The sequence below is a fragment of the Mobula birostris genome, chromosome 4 (assembly GCF_030028105.1).
Source record: "Mobula birostris isolate sMobBir1 chromosome 4, sMobBir1.hap1, whole genome shotgun sequence".
NCBI lineage: Eukaryota > Metazoa > Chordata > Chondrichthyes > Myliobatiformes > Myliobatidae > Mobula > Mobula birostris.
In genome coordinates this window covers 17474904-17491152 of record NC_092373.1, presented here as the reverse complement: position 1 = coordinate 17491152, position 16249 = coordinate 17474904, and positions in this window count along the sequence as shown.

The window sequence follows — 16249 nt, the reverse complement described above, 5'->3', positions numbered from 1 at the left end:
GGCAACTATAGGCCAGTTAGCTTAACATCTGTTGTCAGGAAAATGCTTGAAGCTCTCATTAAGGAAGAAATAGCGAAACATTTAGAAAAGAGTGGTTCCATTAGACAGATGCAGCATGGATTCAGAAAGGGCAGGTCCTGTTTGACAAACTTACTGGAGTTCTTTGAGGACAGAATGAGTGTAGTGGATAGAGGGGAACAGGTGGATGTCATATACTTGGATTTCCAGGAGGCGTTCAATAAGGTGCCGAACAAGAGACTTATAAATAAGATACGGACGCATAGAGTCAGAGGAAGCATATTGGCATGGATAGTGGATTGGTTAACTGATAGAAGGCAGAGAGTTGGTATAAATGGGTGTTTCTCCAGTTGGCAGTCAGTGGTGAGTGGGGTGCCACAGGGGTCGATGCTGGGCCCGGAGCTGTTTACTATTCACATTGATGATTTGGAAGAGGGGACTGAGTGTAGCGTAGCAAAATTTGCTGGTGACACTAAACTGAGTGGAAAAGAAAATTGTACAGAGGATGTGGAGAGTCTGCAGAGGGATATAGATAGGTTAAGTGAGTGGGCCAGGGTCTGGCAGAGGGAATACAACATTGGTAAATGCGAGATCATCCACTTTGGAAGGATTAATAGAAGAGCAGATTATTATTTAAATGGTGAAGGATTGCAGCATGCTGTTGTGCAGAGGGACTTGGGAGTGCTTGTTTTTGAATTGCAAAAAGTTGGCTTGCAGGTACAGGTTATTAAGAAGGCAAACGGAATGTTGGCCTTCATTGCTAGAGGGATTGAATTCAAGAGTAGGGAGGTCATGCTGCAACTATACAGGGTACTGGTGAGGCCGCACCTGGAGTATTGTGTGCAGTTCTGGTCTCTATACTTGAGGAAGGATATACTGGCTTTGGAGGCAGTGCAGAGGAGGTTCACCAGGTTGATTCCAGATGAAGGGGTTAACCTATGAGGAAAGATTGAGTCGCCTGGGACTATACTCTCTGGAATTCAGAAGAATGAGAGGGGATCTTATAGAAACATACAAAATTTTGAAAGGGATGGATAAGATAGAAGTAGGAAAGTTGTTTCCATTGGGAGGTGAGACTAGAACTAGGGGACATTGCCTCAAGATTCAGGGGAGAAGATTTAGGATGGAGATGAGGAGAAACTGTTTTTCCCAGAGAGTGGTGAATCTGTGGAATTCTCTGCCCAGGGAAGCAGTTGAGGCTTCTTTACTAAATATATTTAAGATACAGTTAGATAGATTTTTACATAGTAGGGGAATTAAGGGTTATGGGGAAAAGGCAGGTAGGTGGAGCTGAGTTTACGGATGGATCAACCATGATCTTATTGAATGACGGGGCAGGCTCGATGGGCTAGATAGCCTACTTCTTATGTTCTATTTCTTATGTTCTTGTGTTCTTATGTTACAGTTAGAGAGAAAGCGCAGTGAAGGCAAACAGTAAGGTACATGGACCATAATGAGGTAGACTTTGAGGCAAGGGTCTAAAATATTGCACTGGGGAACTGTTCAGTATTCTTATAACAATGGGATAGATGCCGTCCTTGAGCCTGGTGGTGTGTGCTTTTAGGCTTTTGTATCTTCTACCTGATGGCAAGGGGGAGAAGAAAGAATCTCTGGGATGCTTCACGTCTTTGATTATGTTGGCTGCTTTATTGAAGCATGCCATACTCCAGTGAAATACTCCAGTGAAGAGGTTGGGCAGAGTTCCATGGAGCAGAGGTTGGATTCCATAATGAGTCCGTGACTCTGTGCAGTTTCTTGAAGTCATGGGCAGAGCCATTGCCATTCCAAGCCTATCAAAGTTCAAAGTATATTTATTATCAATATACCATATACTACACAACCTTGGTTTTCATGCAGGCACCCAGAGGAAAACAAAGAAATACGATAGAATCCACCAAAAACCAAAGACAGACCAACATCCAATTTGCAAAGGAGAGCAAATTGTGCAAAAATAATAAAAAAAGGTAAACAAATAACATTGAGAACACAAGCTGCAGAGTCCCCAAAAGTGACTCCACTGTCTATTCTATGCTGAGGTGAGGAGATCTGGTCTAGGAGCCCAATTGGATTGAATTGACTTTATTACATGAGGAGTAATAATCTTTATGTTATGTCTTCGTCTAAGTGACCAATGCGCAATTTATAGTAATTTATAACAAATAGTATGTACAACAGGACAGTCAATATAACACAGAAATACAATTGTATCAGCAAGAGTTAATCTGTCTGATGGCCTGGTGGAAGAAGCTGTCCCGGAGCCTGTTGGTCCTGGCTTTTATGCTGAGGTATCATTTCCTGGATGGTAGCAGCTGGAACAGTTTGTGGTTGGGGTGACTCGGGTCCCCAATGATTCTTCCAGCCCTTTTTACACACCTGTCTTTGTAAATGTCCTGAATAGTGGGAAGTTGACATCTACAGATGCGCTGGGCTGTCCGCACCATTCTCTGTAGAATTTTGCGATTAAGAGAGGTACAGTTCCCATACCAGGCAGTAATGCAGCCAGTCAAGATGCTCTCAATCGTGCCCCTGTAGAAAGTTCTTAGGATTTGGGGACTCATGCCAAACTTCATCAACCGTTTGAGGTGAAAGAGGTTCTGTTGTGCCTTTTTCACCACACAGCCGTTATGTACAGACCATGTGAGATATTCGGTGATGTGTATGCTGAGGAACTTAAAACTGTTCACCATCTCAACACCAGATGCATTGATGTCAATAGGGGTTAGCCTGTCTCCATTTCTCCTGTAGTCCACAACCAGCTCCTTTGGTTTTGTGACAGCGAGGGAGAGGTTGTTTTCTTGACACCACTGTGTCAGGGTGATGACTTCCTCTCTGTAGGCTGCCTCATTATTATTTGAGATTAGGCCAACTGGTGTAGTATTGTCAGTGAATTTAATTAGCAGATTGAGCTGTGGGTGGCGGCACAGTCATAGGTGTACAGGAAGTAAAGGAGGGGGTTTAGGACACAGCACTGAGTGGCACCTGTATTGAGGGTCAGAGGGGCAGAAGTGATAGTTTATAGGGCAAGAACTATTCCTGAACCTGATGGTGTGGGACCCAAACACAAACGAGAGAAAATCTGCAAATGCTGGAAATCCAAGCAACACAAACACAATGGGGAGGAACTCAGCAGGCCAGGCAGCATCTATAGAAAAGAGTAAACCATTGATGTCTTGGTCTGAGACCCTACCTAACACCTGGTGAAGGGTCTAGGCCCGAACCGTCGACTGTTTACGCTTTTCCATAGATGCTGCCTGGCCTGCTGAGTTCCTTCAGCATTCTGGGTGTGGGAGACAAGGTGTTTGCACCTTTTGCCTGATGATAGTAGCAAGAAGAGAAGGAGACCCAGGCAGACAGAGGCTCAGGGTGAGGATTGTGGCTGGCACGGAGTAGTGGGGCTGATCACTGATTCATTTTTGGCTCTTGGACCACAATGCTTTAATCTGGCTTGAAATCCATCCTTATGCTACCCTTCCAATGATGGCCAACCTTCGTCCGTGTCAAGCTGGTGCGCCTGCATTCTGGAGAATTAAGTTCACCTCACCAAATCCTTCAGAAGATCAAGAAATTGTTAGTTCATTTAGATGGTTCAAAGGTACCTTTCTTAAAGGGAAATATTACTTCTTTCACATCGTTAAGCAAACACTGTTAATTACATTGAAACAGCATGATACCAAAGCAGGAAAGAAAGACTTGCATGTACATAACGAAAATCACATCCCTTTCAGAACAACCAAAAGCACTTTACAGCCATAGAAGAGCTTTGGAGGTTTCGTCACTGTTGTAATGTAGGACGTGTGGGAACCAATATCTGCACAGCAAGATCCAGCAGATCTTGAAATAATGAAGTGATAGAGCAGACTCGATGGGCTAAATGGTCTAATTCTGCTCCCATGTCTTATGATCTTATGGTTAAGTTTCTCCAACTCCTGAATTCTTGCTCTGTTTGAGACAGATTCACAACAGTTAAATCAGAGTGATACAAGTTTCTGAAACGGAATAAAGGAAAATCACACTGGAACATTGGCAGATGAAACACCTTTTGCCACATGAAGATGGAACTGCTTTCTCCTCCAGATGTAAAAAGATCGAAGTGTTCTTCTTATGTATCTGATAAAGCTTCCCAGACTAAAGGAAAATGCCTTGGTAATTTAGCAAAAAGATCAGATCTGGAGAGGCTATTTGAGGTGCTCATTCAGGTTATTGCACAATGTTTTGCAACCATGAAGTACACATATTGTGTGAGAGCAATGGTAGATTGGGATTGCGTGAGCCAATTTTGGCACAGCAAGATCCCATAAACAACAATGTGAGTCCTGGACGCCTGAAACGTCGACCATTTATACCCCCTCCATAGATGCTGCCTGACTTACACTGGTCCTCTGTGTGTGTGTGTGTGTGTGTGTGTGTGTGTGTGTGTGTGTGTGTGTTAGTTAGACCATTTAGTGTGTGTGTAGGAGTATTTGCTCACAGGGTGTGTGTGAAGCGTCTAGTGCAGTAGTGTAGTATTGCTTGTAGTTAGTGCATGCTGCATGCTGTATGCCGCATAGTGCTCTCTGCCTGCTACTGTGCTTACAGCTATTGCCACTGGCTAGCCTTCTTAATAGAGGGTGAAAAGAGGAGCCGAGTGTGTAAGCCTCCTCCTGCCAGTACAGAGCCCCTCCATCACCAAGACTCCTGCAGTGCCACCTCAGGGCCACACACGGAAACTGGGTATCTTACAGTCCCAGGCTAAACTACAGGGGATCTTGGAGCAGCAGTGGGCCCCAGAGACGTGGCGTGCAGGCCCACCACTGTGTGGACATGCCCTGGCGCTCATCGACCACTGTCCCAGCAATGGGCAAATAGCCCCACTGCCTTGTGGTAAGTCTGTTGAGACAAGGTTAAGGGAGCACACTCTGACAGAAAAGCAATGGGCTGCCAGCGCACAATAGGTGAGCCTTAACAGACCAAGGACCCGGCAACCTCCTGCACCCAAGATGTGGGACGGGTTGTCCTGGGATCACCCTTGCCACCGGAATTGACCTAATCATGGTGAAGATAGTGCTACTGGGGATGGCGCGCCCCCGTGGCACTTTAAAATCTTCCTTGCGCAGGTCTCCACCTCTGACCACAGTGAACAATACCTGGACCTTACATATGGTCGAAGTCTGATGGCGATGGGGCGTCTGGCAACGGGAGCAGATACAAATGTACTGGGAACTCCTAGTCAGAACCCTGAACGGCAGTGGTACAGGGTATTTGGTCGCTAGCAGCTGGGACAGAGTGGCAGCTGTTTCCGGCAGAGCCCTGTGCGACTGAGCAGCCCTATTTAGGGACCGCACTGCTCACCCCAATTGGGGAAAGCCTAGAAAAGGTGGCCTAAAAATTGTCCATTTAATCACTCATCTGGATAGATTACTGCGCCTCTTGGGTTATTCCACTACTGCAGTCGAAATAAGAAACAATACAACCTAAAACTGGCAACGTGGAATGTAAGGACTCTCCTGGACTCGTATGGCATCTCTGACAGACCTCACCGGAGAACAGCCTTGATCGATGCTGAGCTGAGGCGCTACAACATCGACATTGCTGCCCTGAGTGAGACCAGGCTCCTGGATGAAGGCTCTTTAACAGAGGAAGGGATGGGTTACACCTTCTTCTGGAAAGGTTTTCCCCCAGGTGGACAACATCTCCACGGAGTAGGATTGGCCATCAAGAACACCTTTCTACCAAGTCTTACAGAAACATCTGTTGGCATTAGTGAAAGACTAATGACCCTTCGTATCCCCCAGCAAAGAAACGTTATGCCACGCTTCTCAGTGCCTATGCACCAACTTTGCCATCTGAGAATGAGGCCAAGGAATGCTTTTATCAGACATTGGATGAAGCTCTTTGCCGGATCCCTAAGAATGTTTAGATCCTTTTGCTTGGGAACTTCAACGCTAGGGTGGGGCAGAACAACAGGATATGGAGTGGAGTGCTAGATAGGCATGGTATTGGCAAGGTGAATGCAAATGGCTTGAGGCTACTTACTCTTTGCTCTGAGCATAACCTTACCATAACCAACACCAGCTTCCAGCAGAAGGCAAAATGTAAGACCTCGTGGATGCACCCTCGCGCTAAACATTGGCACATGATCGACTTCATCATTGTGAGATGTAGTGACATCAAGAATGTTCTCATCACCCGTGCCAAGAGAGGCACAGAGTGCTGGACTGACCACTATATGATTGTGGCCAAGCTCCATATGAAAGTGCATCCCTCCTTGCGGCTGCAAAAACCCAATAAAAAACGGCTAAATTGCAACCGCCTGAGAAACACAGAAGCAAGAAGTGAGTTTCGACGCCTCCTAGCTGAGAAACTAAGGGAGCTGGAACCTTGCTTGAGCTCAGAAAATACCATGGAGCAACAGTGGACCTATATCAGCTCTGCGCTCTATGATGCACCAGCCTAATCCATCAGCCGTAAGAGAAGGAACCACCAAGACTGGTTTGACGATAACTCAGACACCATCCACAACTTGCTAAATGACATGCACAAAGCACACCGGGCAACTTTAGACAACCCTTCATCCACCAGCATCAGGCAGCATTGGCAGGCAGCTCGGAGGAAAGTGCAAAAGGCAATACGGGCCATACAAAGTGAGTGGTGGACTGAAAAGGCACATGAAATCCAGTCCTTTGCCGATAATAATGACATGCATAGTTTTTACAATGTTGTCAAAACCATCTACGGCCCAATAAATCTATGCGTTACTCCCCTGAAAACAGCAGATGGTCTCACACTTCTGAAGAATCAGAATTCCATTCTGCTGAGGTGGGCTGAGCATTTTACCACCCTGTTTAATCAGGACTCTGACGCAAACCCCACCATCCTGGACGAACTGCCTGAGCTTCCTCCTATCCACAACCTCAGTCTACCACCAACCTTCCAGGAGGTTCTATCAGCTATCTATTCCCTTAAGAACAACAAGTCCCCTGGTACTGACAATATCCCTGCTGAGTTACTGAAGAACGGAGGGTACATGTGTATGCGCACCCTCTACCAGTACATCACCAAGGCCTGGACTGATGAGAACATCCCACAGCAATGGAGAAATGCAAACATCGTTGTCATTTATAAGAACGAGGGTGACAAGGCCATCTGCAGCAATAGTAGGGGCATATCACTCCTTTCTGTTGCTGGAAAGGTCTTGGCTAAGGTGATGCTTCAGAGACTCATCAGCAACATCACCGAGTCAATACTGCTTGAATCGCAGCGTGGATTTAGGAAGAACAGGAACACGATTGACATGATCTTCACAGCCCAGCAGCTTCAGGAAAAGTTCTGGGAGCAACATTAGGACCTGTTTATGGCCTTTGTCGGCCTCTCCAAAGCACTCGACACTGTGCAAAGAGAGCTCTTATGGGATGTCCTCCTCAGGTTTGGCTGTCCCAATAAATTTGTTAACATCCTCCGCCAGTTCCACGATGGGACGACTGCTCAGGTGACCAAAGGAGGACAAGAGTCCAAGCCCAGGGGTGAGGTAAGTGTGTATGCTAGCACAGGTACTCTTTAACACCTTCCTCTTGTGTGTTACCAAGCTTCTCCACAATGAGATTGAAGACAGCAGCCGTGTGGCAGTGGACGTCAGTTTAGATGGCAACCTCTTTGACATCAGGAGGCTCCACACAACCACCAATCTACATAGAGAGCGGGTCCTGGAGCTGCAGTATGCAGACGACTGTGCTCTTGTGGCCCATACTCCGAAGGATCTTCAAACTGTCCTTGCTGTGGCGGTGAAAGCGTACAGCAGGATGGGGCTGACTGTTAATACCACCAAGGCAGAAGTGGTTTGCCAATGGAATACCAGTGTCCCACCCACTCTACCTGTCTTCACTGTTGGTGATGAAAAGCTGTCAGTAGTGCCATCTTTCAAATATCTGGGGAGCATTCTCTCTGAGGATAGCGCATTGACAACAACATCCAGAGCCGCATTAAACAGGCATCAGCTGCCTTTGGGAGACTTTGTCATTCAGTCTTTCAGAACAGGAGCCTTCGTCCCTCCACAAAGGTCGCCATATACCAAGTGGTCTGTGTCACCACCCTCCTTTATAGCTGTGAAGCTTGGGTAACCTACAGCCGTCACATCAAGTCCTTGGAGCGCTTCCACATAAGCTGCCCCCAGCGCATCCTGGGAATTACCTGGCGTGAGCGGGTGCCTCACACTGAAATACTTGTAAAGACCAACTGCAGGAGTATTGAGACCATGATCACCCAGCAACAGCTGCAGTGGCTGGGGCACGTGATAAGGATGCCCCCATGTCGGCTACCCCGCAGAGTGTTATACGGCCAGCTACAACATGGTCGACACTCAGCTGGAGGGCTGAAGAAGCGCTATAAGGATCAGATGAACAATGCTTTAAGGAAGTGCAAGATCAGACCCGAGGACCTGGAGGATGTTGCTGCTGACCGTACCACTTGGCGACAGCTGTGTAGGGACGGGGTTTGTATTCTGGAGATGGAACGAACAACCAGAAGACAGCGGAAGAGAGCCAGGAGAAATGCAGCCATGGTTGCCACCACTACCACTGCTACCACATACATATGTCCCACCTGCAATAGAGCTTGTGGGTCCAGGATAGGACTGTATAGTCATCAAAGATCTCACCGTTAAAGGAATGGACGTCGTCATCGGATTTCGATGGACAACCAAAGAGAGAGAGAGAGAAGAGAGAGTGTTGTGATCATTTGTTTTGATGGTGTTGATTCAACAACAAGTGGTCTTTTCTTTAAGGCAGGGGTTCTGAACTTTTTTAGGCCATGGACTCCTACCATTAACCGAGAGGTCTGTGGATCCCAGGTTGGGAACCCCTGCTCTGAGATGAAGCAAAAAGCCACTCTGCACTTACCAGTCCGTACTATACAAGATGTTGGCCTGCATTTCTGGAGATCGATCTTTCTTTGTTATATCAATCTGCTGCTTTAAAAGAGACCTGAGGGGCAACTTCTTCACACAGAGGATGTTGAGTATATACATGAGCTGCCAGTGAGAGTGTCTCAGGCAGGTACGAAGCAACATTCAAATGATATTTGGATAAGAACTTGGATAGGAGGGATGAGACAAATGCAGACAAATTGGATGAACTTGGTGGGCACTGTGGTTGGCATTAAATACAAGCAGGCTTCTTCCATTGCGGTTGGGTGAGACAAGAACTAGAGGTCATGGGTTAAGGGTGAAAGGTGAAATGGTTAAGGGGAACATGAGGGGGGAGCTTCTTCACTCAGGGGGTGACGTGAGTGTGGAATGAGCTGCCACTGGAAGTGACCGATGCAAGTTCAATACCAACATTTAAGAGAAATCTGGATAAGGAGGGGTAGGGAGGGCTGTGCTCCAAGTGCAGGTTGATGGGACTAGGCAGATTAACAGTTTGCCATGGACTAGACGGGTCAAAGAGCCTGTTTCTCTGCTGTGATGTTCAATGACTCTATGACTTTATGGATTAGATGGGCTGATGGACTCTTCCTGCACTGCAATATTCTATGACTCTATGGACTAGATGGGCTGAAGAGCCTGAAGCTTCAATGTAGTGTTCAATGACTTTATGATCGTATGGACTAGATAGGATGAAGAGCCTGTTTCGTGCTGTAGTGTTCAATGACTTGGGGTGTATGGGGTGTCAGGGAGGGGTAGCACCTCTGGTGGGGGAACACATTGCATCCTTTTTAAGGTGGTTAGTCCACCTTTGGTCCCCACCTGGCACTCAGCTCTCACCTGTGGCTCCCCGTAGCTGTTTGCATGCAACAGTGGCCACACCCCGGGCAACGGCTTCGACAAGCCAGCTAAACCAGGTGAGGGTAGCCGACGGGTCTCAAACCCTCGGTGAGATAGAGAGTTGTCTATCCCAGCATGTGAAGACAGACTCCGGCGGATTGAGCGGACGAGACCAATGGAAGGTCCAAAAGTCAAGAAAGGTGATCTCTGCAAGCGTCGTGGAACGTGTAGAGCAGGACAAGACACAGAAGACGTCCTGCTCATCCACTGCGCCTAGTCCCAACTCCAGCCGTCTGGACTCTTGTCTTCCCACTGGATCCAGATGGGAATTGGGAAGAGAGAGTGAGGCTGACGCTACGCAACTCTCCCGCACTTAAATCCAAATCAAGCTCTAGTCCCGACACCATCATATAGCCGGCTGGTGGTGTAGTGGCATCAGCGCTGGACTTCGAGGCGAGAGGTTCCAAGTTCGAATCCAGCCGGCTCCCTTGAACACTCTCCATCCATGCTGGGTTGAGCGTCGAGCTAGCAACTCGACCTCATAAAAAGTACTAATGGTGGCGAGGTCTTCATCGATGACGATGGATGAACCTTATCAATGAATTAATGGACCAGAGGAATGAAGGCCTTGCATCTATGTTGTAATGTTCTATGACTCTATGGACTAGATGGGCAGAAGGGCCTGTATCTATGTTGTAGTGTTCGATGACTGTGACCAGATGGGCTGAAGGGCCTATATCTTTGTTGTAGCGTTCTATGACTCTATGGACTAGATGGGCTGAAGGGCCTGTATCTATGTTGTAGTGTTCTATTACTGTGACTAGATGGACTGAAAGGCCTGCTTCCAGTCTGATTTACATTACTGACTCCCGTATTTCACTTGCTTTCAGAAATGTCGTAGCCGGCCATCAGCTCCGTGAAAAGTTAAGAGCCTTCATTTGTACCCTGTGCCTCCAGTACTACTGCCAGTCTCTTCAATTCATGGTATGCTTTTAGCATGGAACTAAAAGATTTATGACACTGAAGAAGTTGATGTGATTCTGTCAGCAGTTTTATTAAATAAATCAGGTCCTCATTGCTAACTTCTTTCCATCATCCTTTTCAACACATCTCTTTTATCTCAAAATTATGTAATGACCTCAGCTTCCTGTGGAAAATTATTCCATGCTCCAATATAAACTTCTGTGCGAAAATTTACAACAACTTTATACCCTGTTAAATTTTCTCTCAGTTACTTAGCTAACTAAAATATTTACTACCTTCTCCAAAGTCAGTGTTCCTCATTTTTCAAAGTTTTAACTTTAGATTTCATTGATTTTGCTTTAATGACAGATTGTTTCCCTCTTCACAGAAGCTGCCTGACTCCCCCCCCACCCCCGGGAACATTTCCAGTATTTTCTGTTTAGACCATAACACTTCTGGATGTAAGAGCAGAATCGGGCCATTCAGCCCATCGATTCTGCTCTGCCATTTGATCATGGCTGATTTACTTTCCTTCTTAACCCCATTCTTTTGCCTTCTCCTTGTAACCCTTGATGTCCTTATTAATCAAGAACCTATCAACCTCTGCTTCAAATACACTCAATGACTTGCCTTCCACAGCTGCCATGGCAATGAGTTCCACAGATTCATCGCATTCTGGCTAAGAGGTTCGTCATCTTCTATGATCTATGATCTAAAGGGATATTGTTCTTTTCTGAGGCTATGTTCGCTAGACCTCGATTCTCCCACTATTGGAAATATCCTCTGCATACCAGATCGATATAGGCCTTTTTTTCAATATTCACTTGGTGCAATGAGATCTCCCCTCATTCCTCTAAACTCCAGCAAGTACAGGTCCAGAGCCATCAAATGCTCCTCATACATTAACCTAATTTGGCCAAGTCCTTCTGAAAAACTCCCTGTTTCCTCAACACTGCCTGACTCTCCCAGGCTCAAAACATTGACTGTTTGTACCTCTCCTTAGTTACTGCCTAGCATGCTGAGCTCCCCCGGTATTTTGTGTGTGTGTGTGTGTGTTACTCTGGATTTTCAGCATCTGTAGAATCTCTTGTGTTCATGATGTGCTACCTTTGTACTATCCGCAACCTTGGCCACAAAGCAAAAATGCAAACCTTGCTTCCATTCAACTCGGCCTATTTTTGCATGCTTGGCAAAGCCCTGAAGATGCATTCGGCCAAGTAGTCTTTAAAGTTCAGGCTAGATTCAGTTGACAAAGACCATTTGATCTCACCCCTTCCACTTAATAACTTCCCGTTACAACTGTTGATATCACCTGAAGATCATTGGTGAACAAAACTCATCATGGTGCTGTTCTTGCAAGATTCCCATCCCAGGTACCATGGACACAAGTGTGAATAAGAGTTGATGTGAGGAAGGACAGAAGGAAAGGAAGAGCAAGGAAAAGAAAATTTGGTTCAGAATCAGAATTGGAAGCAGGTTTAATACCACTGACATGCAGTATGTCATCAAAGTGTGAGGGTAGTGTTGGGGGGGGGTGGTGAGAACATTAGGGAGAAAAGATTTATTCGATTAGCTTGTGAATAATGGAAAGGCTTGGAAAATGGATCATAATAATCGTGTAAGCCTACATTTTATGTATTTTTGATTCTAAAATAATGTGAGCTGAATTAGCTTGAAAGGAACACTCAAATGGGAACATATGTGACTCACGAGTCAAAAACAAAAGCACAGGAAATGAGATAAAGTTGACATAGCAGCAGCATGATCCCTATATGGGTGACAAGATGTCCTTAATTAACACAAGAGAAAGCTGTTACTTTCCTGTCTTCTCCACATCTCTCCTAACCACATAGCATATCAGTGACGCATATGCAGAAAAATGTGAGATATATTAGGGTAGAAATGTAAGATGTATTTATATGCAAATACTTAATTTGAACATAGAGCATAGAGCTGCAAAGCTCAATATAGGCCCTTTGGCTCATGATTCTGTGCCGACATTTTAACCTAATCAACCATAAGGGTGAAAGGTGAAAAGATTAAGGGGAACATGTGGGGAAACATCTTCACTCAGAGGGTTATGAAAGTGTGGAATGAGCTGCCAACACAAGTGGTGCTTGCTAGCTTGATTTCAGTGTTTGAGAAGTTGGGATAGGTACATGGATAGTGGGGGCATGCAAGGCTATGGTCCCAGTGTAGGTCAATGGGAATAAACAACTTAAATGGTTCAGTATGGATTAGATGGGCTAAAGAGCCTCTTTCTGTGCTGTACTTTTCTATGACTCCATATAGCCCTTAATTTTTCTTTCATCCATGTGTCTATCTAAGAGTTTCGTAAATGCCCCGAATGTATCTGCCTCTAATACCGCAATTTGCCAGTGTGTCCCATACATCTCTGTGAAAAAAAACTTTTCCTCCAATCACCATAGATATTGCTGCTCTGGGTAAATAGTGCTGGCTGTCCACTCTATCCTCATATTCATTATGTGCCGTGTCATATGATGCGGGCGATCATGGTCTTGACAATGAGTGTTCCTGGCAAATTTTTCTACAGAAGTGGTTTGCCATTGCCTTCTTCTGAGCAGTGTCTTAACAAGATGGGTGACCCCAGTCATTATCAATACTCTTCAGAGATTGTCTGCCTGGTGTCAGTGGTCGCATAAGCAGGACTTGTGATACGCACCAGCCGTCATACGACCATCCACCACCTGCTCCCGTGCCTTTATGTGACCCTGATGGAGGCTAAATAGATGCCCAAGGGTGACCTGCGGGCTAGCGGAGGGAAGGAATGCCTTACACCTCCTTTGGTAAAGGTATATTTCCACCGCTCCACCCAACCATTCTATCACTCTCATAATCTTACACATTTCTCTCAAGTTACTTCCTCCACTTCCACTCTCCTCCTCTATCTTCCCTCTCCTCGTATTTTTTGTCACCTTCTCAAAGATTTCAAAGGTCTCAAAGGTACATTTAATGTCAGAGAAATGTATACCATATACATCCTGAAATGCTTTTTCTTTGCAACCATCCACAAAAAAGAGAGGAGTGCCCCAAAGAATGAACGACAGTTAGATGATAGAACCCCAAAGCCCCCCCAGCTCCCCCCTCCCACGTGTAAGCAGCAGCAAAGCAACGATACCCCCTCCCCACCAGTAAAAAACATTAGCGACCCCCCCCCCCACCGGGCACTCAAGCATGTAGCAAAGCATCAATAAAAACACAGACTTGCAGTACCCAAAGACTGCTCGGTCACCCAGTAATTCAATATACCACAGGCTTTCTCTCTCCTTAATAAGGGAAAAAGAGATGTCTCCATTTCACAGCGAGAAGGGAGACATAACAAACAATTTGTGGATTTACGATGTTAAAAGTCCATTGCATTGCTTTTTCCGAGCTCTGTGCCCAAAGAATTCGGGTCTCTGGGCACACAGCCAGAGATCTTCCATCTCCCACGACACACCGATTCCCTGCAGAGGCACCGATCTTGAGCCCGCCCACCTCCAGAGCCACGGAATCCCGGAACTTGGAAGGTGAGCTAATCTTCTAGGTGTGTCCTAGATATATTGAATAATGGCCAGTCATGAGACTCTGAGAGCGGGTCCTATTCCCACAAAGAACCGTAGTCAATGTGTCACTCCAGGTGAGGGTCTTCAACAGAACCCTGAAAGGGAAAAATAGAGATATTAAAGATTGAAATAGAGCTGTTTCCGATGACGCAAGCAAAGGAGTCGCCGTCAGACACCATTATCTCCTTAGCTCACGATATTTCCTACAGGTAGATCTGCTAATTTGCAAACCTCTCTCAGCCAGCACCACTTGTGTCAAGTCTCCACCCAAGCACAGGCATTCTCCACTCCCACTTCACCTCTCTCAATTCACCCCAATTCACTTCACTCTCCCAGTTCACTCTCAGTTCACCCTAATTCACTTCACCTCTCCCAGTTCACTCGCAGTTCACCCTAATTCACTTCACCTCTCCCACTTCACCTGTCTCGATTCACCCTAATTCACTTCACCTCTCCCAGTTCACTCACAGTTCACCCTAATTCACTTCACCTCTCCCACTTCACCTGTCTCAATTCACCCTAATTCACTTCACCTCTCCCACTTCACCTGTCTCAATTCACCCTAATTCACTTCACCTCTCCCACTTCACTCACAGTTCACCCTAATTCACTTCACCTCTCCCACTTCACCTGTCTCAATTCACCCTAATTCACTTCACCTCTCCCAGTTCACTCTCAGTTCACCCTAATTCACTTCACCTCTCTCAGTCAGCACCACTAGTGTCAAGTCCCAATTCAATCACAGGCATTCTCCGCTCCCACCCCACACCTTCCGGCAATTTACAACATTAAATGTTATCTAATCCAGGATTTGTGATGTTTACCAGCTGCTCATACAACCATCCACCACCTGCTGCCAAGTCTTCGTGATCCTGATCAGGGGGTGGAGAGGGGGCTAAGCAGGTGCTACACGTTGCTGAAGGGTGACCTGCAGGCTAGCAGAGGGAAGGAGTGTCTTACACCTCCTTTGGTAGAGACGTATCTCAACCTTGCCCCCATTATATTTCAATGGCTTTTCAGATAAGCTGATGAAATTTAAGGCAAGGAGGGACAGAATGTGATGCATTTGTTTCTAGCCAAAGGCTCCTCCACTACTATTGTTGAAACATGTCATTTGCATAAAACAGACAACAAGATAGATTAAAGTTAAGAGTAACACTCTGGTGCTGGTCCTTCAACACCAGCTCACCACATTCTACAGGGGTTGTATTGAGAGCACCCTGAGCAGCTGCATCGCTGCCTGGTTCGGAAGTTGCACCATCTCAGATCGCAAGACCCTGCTGCGGATAGTGAGGTCAGCTGAGAAGATCATCAGGGTCTCTCTTCCCGCTATTGCAGACATTTACACCACATGCTGCAACCATAAAGCAAACAGCATTATGAAGGACCCCACACACCCCTCATACAAACTCTTCTCCCTCCTGCCATCTGGCAAAAGGCACCGAAGCACTCGGACTGTCACGACCAGACTATGTAACAGTTTCTTCCCCCAAGCCATCAGACTCCTCAATACCCAGAGTCTGGACTGACACCAACCTACTGCCCTCTACTGTGCCTATTGTCTTGTTTATTATTTATTGTAATGCCTGCACTGTTTTGTGCACTTTATGCAGTCCTGGGCAGGTCTGTAGTCTAGTGTAGTTTTGTGTTGTTTTACGTAGTTCAGTGTAGTTTTTGTATTGTTTCATGTAGCACCACGGTCCTGAAGAACGTTGTCTCGTTTTTACTGTGCACTGTACCAGCAGCTATGGTCGAAATGACATTAAAAAGTGACTTGACTTGACTTGACAAAATGCTGAAGGAACTCAACGGGTCAGGCAGCATCCATGGAAAGGAATAAGCAGTCGATATTTCGGCTGAGACCCTTCACCAGGACTGACAGGTCGACTATTTATTTTTTTCCACATATACTGCCTCGCCTGCTAAGTTCCTTCAGCATTGTGCGTGAGTGTGTGTTACTCTGGTTTTC